This window comes from Pteropus vampyrus, unplaced genomic scaffold, assembly GCF_000151845.1.
Source record: "Pteropus vampyrus isolate Shadow unplaced genomic scaffold, Pvam_2.0 Scaffold427, whole genome shotgun sequence".
NCBI classification, from domain to species: Eukaryota; Metazoa; Chordata; class Mammalia; order Chiroptera; family Pteropodidae; genus Pteropus; species Pteropus vampyrus.
This window is the reverse complement of record NW_011889208.1, coordinates 171,657-175,447: the sequence shown is the minus strand read 5'-3', so window position 1 is coordinate 175,447 and position 3,791 is coordinate 171,657. Positions and strand designations below refer to the sequence as shown.

At 52.5% G+C, this 3,791-nt stretch overlaps 1 non-coding gene across 1 annotated transcript; it reads right to left on the bottom strand.

Moving 5' to 3' along the window:
* Positions 1 to 2,773: 2,773 nt before the first annotated feature.
* On the bottom strand, positions 2,774 to 2,892 carry LOC111732120. The gene has a single exon (XR_002777432.1). It is a non-coding gene; the product is annotated as a 5S ribosomal RNA (ribosomal RNA).
* Between the last annotated feature and the right edge of the window lie 899 nt (positions 2,893 to 3,791).

The window sequence follows — 3,791 nt, the reverse complement described above, 5'->3', positions numbered from 1 at the left end:
TACGCATTGTAATTTCTCGAATAAGCACACCGAGCTCAAGAAGGGTGTTTTCACTGACATATCTGTGCAGCTGTCACGTTTTTTATTCCAGATCTTAAATGACGACGTGCGTTGGGAGGAGGTTAGCTGACTTTGAACCCCGGGGCACTCAGAGGCCACTCTGGCTTAGAAGGTGCAGCTGACAAGAAGTGTCAGCTGAAGCAGGTGTCCCCCAGCAGGCCACGCCCCTCCGGGGTCCCTGAGTGCTCCATCCAACCGAGGGTGAATGGACCCCTTCCCCTCCTGCTGCCCCCTGCAAGGAGAAGGACTCACTGGGCCACCCGAGCCAAGGCCACGGGCTCTTTGGAATACACGGGTCACCAGGTACCGGTGAGAGCCCCTCGTGAAAGGTATGATCCCTGAAAACACACCTGGTCCCCGGCGGATGACCTCCTGCGCCCTGCCAAACAGGTTCGGGTTCTTTTTGCCTCAAAGCCGGCCTGTCTCTGAGGCTCGGGGACACCCGTGTGCAGCCCCGAAAGGGGAGGGAACACGCTGACGGTGCGTGGGAAGGTCTTTAGCATAGAAAGGATGCCCGCCCTGCCCCTCACCTCCACTGGCTGGGACTTAGCCGCACGGCCACACCTGTCTCACAGAGACCGTGATGTGGGCCAGGCGCGCCTGGCAAAGAGGCGAAGGGCGGTGGGTGGGCTCACAGCTCCGTCACATCCGCCCTCCTTTTAAAACATCTGTTTCAGTTAAGTCTACTCGTCCCCCTTCCCTTCTCCCCACCAGAACGTGAATTGGGCAACAGAGGCGCCCTAGTGTCTGCCTCAGGGTGGCCACCCAGGTCCCTGAGTGGCATCCAGAACCCGGTGCGCTCACGGGGGGTTTGTTGACTGGCTGACTGACTGACTCGATGAACAAGCTCCACAGCTCATGGGACCCTCAAGCCCACTTCCCCCTTTCTCTGCTGCGCACGTGGACTTGACACCGAGCCCGCTCTGACCTTGACCCTGTGCACACCTTGACCAAGGTGACCCACGTGGCTGCCCAGCCTGCTGCTGCAAAAACCGTCTTCACCCACCCAATCGCGAGGCCTCCTGTTTCTGTCCCAAAGACACCCGGGGCCTCCAGGTAACGAAGGGAGGCAGATGGCTGCACAGGTTCAAGTCCTCGATCCTCAAGAGAGTGTTAGTGAGAAAAGAGCCTGGCACACGGGCGAGACCAGTTCGCGGGCGTGTCATCTGCCTTGAAGGACGCGGGCTCTTATGTCCTTTTATGCTGACAAAGAGATCAGACACCTTAGTTTTTCTTTGTCCATAATATCCCAACTTTGGGAGAAAATACAGACCTAGCAATGCGAAACGGACGCTGTGATAAACGTTTAGAGTTATCCATTAAATTCTGACTTATTGAAAACAAGCTTAAATCGGGACACCTGCTCAGAATGTCCTGTTGAGAGGAGAAATGAACTTTTACATGAGAATCAACAGAGTGTGGCTTCAGGTTCCACCAGTGAAAACGAGCTTGAAGGCTAGGGACCGACAGAGGAGTCCATTTCAAGTACACATGCCTGTCCTCCTCCCCCAGACGGTGTTTGGGTCACCTTTGGGGAGCAGACAAAGACACCAAAACTGGGGTAAGTGTTCCCGACCAAGGAAAGGTGACTGCGGACTGGTGTCGTGACCACCTCCATTTCCACGTGCATAAGAAATCAACGTACACACACACACACACACACACACACACACACACACACAGCTTACAGTCCCGCGAGGTGAGGACAGCCACAGGCCTGGCGTGGTACGCACCCCGCCCCGCTGCCCACTGCGCCCCACCCCGCCCCATGCCAGGTTAGATTTCTTCTCCTGTGCAAAGGTCATCGAGCTTCCAGATCGTGGCTTTGGGCATCGGAAGCATGAGATTCCGGGAGGCCGGAGCCAAAGTCTGGGCGGCCCGAGGGGCGTGGAGAAACGGGCTGTCCGAACACAGGAGTGAGAATAAGGTCTGGCTGTGTTTGGGTCAGACATTTAGGGACGTAGGGTCTGAAACTGGATGATGAGCTCAAGGCGGGAAGGGTACGCAGACCAAGATCCTGAGGCCCCGATTCACTCCAGCATCTTGGCGGGGCCGCAGGTGAGCAATGAAGCCCTAAGCAGCAGACAGGTAAAGGTTCCAGCAAGGAGGCAGCTCTTCGTGAGCTAAGGTGAGGTCGGCTATGAAGAGCTAACTGCCCCTGCCCGAGGGAGGACCGGCTCTGAGAGACAGCAGGGCGACCAGGTCAAATGCAGGATGCCCGTCACATTTGAATTTCAGATAAACAACACGTTTTTGGTATAAGTAGGTCCCAGATATCACACGGGATCTGCCGCCAGGGCCGGGGAGCTGGGGGGACTGTTTGGCTAATTCACTCCTGACAGCCTGTTCTTCCTCAAGGAGAATACCTCTTCTCTGTCCCTCGTCCGGCTGGCTGTGCCACCACCCGCTGGCGCTCACTAAATCAACTGAACTACCACAGGGACATCGTTAGGAATAGGTGGGCTCAGGCTTCAGTCGTGGGAGGTGAAAGGAGCCGAGAGCCGAGCTTCGATCAGATCTGGCTGCGTGTCTAACACTTACTTACACAAACTTCTATCATTCTGAAAAAAGAAAATCCTAAATATTCACTTGATTGATTTTTGTCCCAAATTTTCCACGTATAAAGGGGAAGAGGTTCCTCTGAACGATGTACGGTTTATTCCAGTCGTAGGTCAGCCTTTTATTATTTATTTATTTGTTTGTTTGTTTTTTAAGCCTACAGCACCTGGTCTTCCTAGGTGGTCTCCCTTCCAAGTACTAACCAGGCCCGACCCTGCTTAGCTTCCGAGATCAGACGGGATCGGACGCATTCAGGGTGGCATGGCCATACATGTAGTTCATTCAGCCTTTTAAATTTGAGGTCTCTTTAGTCAATAGAAATCGACAGACATGGCTTTTAACTTTCTATTGATTTAGAATTAAAATTGCCACCCAATCGAAGCTCACGGGAGTCTAACGCTAGCCTCCTTTAGTTACCGATGAATAAATCGCTGTCTCCTTGGGGAAACGGTAGGACGGGTACACATGAAGGTCCACGGGAAGTTTGAGATCTTGTGCCATTAAACAAGAAAGCATTCAAAAACTAATGAGGTCGCACCGAAGGACCCAGGCATCTGTTGCAGGAGTTGACAAATCACTGTCATACACGCGTTCGTGAAACTCAGAAAAGAGAATGCCAGGAAAAAAAATCATTAAAACTCACGCTCTCACTCTGAAAAAAGCACGACATAACAGAATGACACCGACAAGCCATCGCTTGCGTGGATTTATCACGTTTTTAGGTCTAGCTTCCGGGCCGAAGGGCCGGAGGATTAAACTGAGAAAGGCCACAGGAACCTGACTGGACAAATCCAGAAGGCCGAGTATTTCTCTCAGGATACCGAGCTTGGGAAATTTTATTTCCACTAAGTCCGTGTTGTGAGTAAAGAAAGTGGGGAAGATGCTTACAGTACCGGAGAGAAAGGGACATAAGAGCATCGCCACCGAATTCCAAGCAGAGTCATAGATTTAGGTCCCCATGCGGAAAAAACTGCAGGAGACATTTTCCCGACGATTAAGGAAATTGGCTATTGCGTGGGACACAAATTTCCACACAATGAGATACGCATCGTTCTCTTAAAAATATCATTTACAGCATGACTGCATTTTGCTAAACCTTTAGTGACAGATGCACGTGTGCAAAGCTGGAGGCTTCCACCGGGGTAGACACTGTCAGCTCTGGGCGGGAGAAC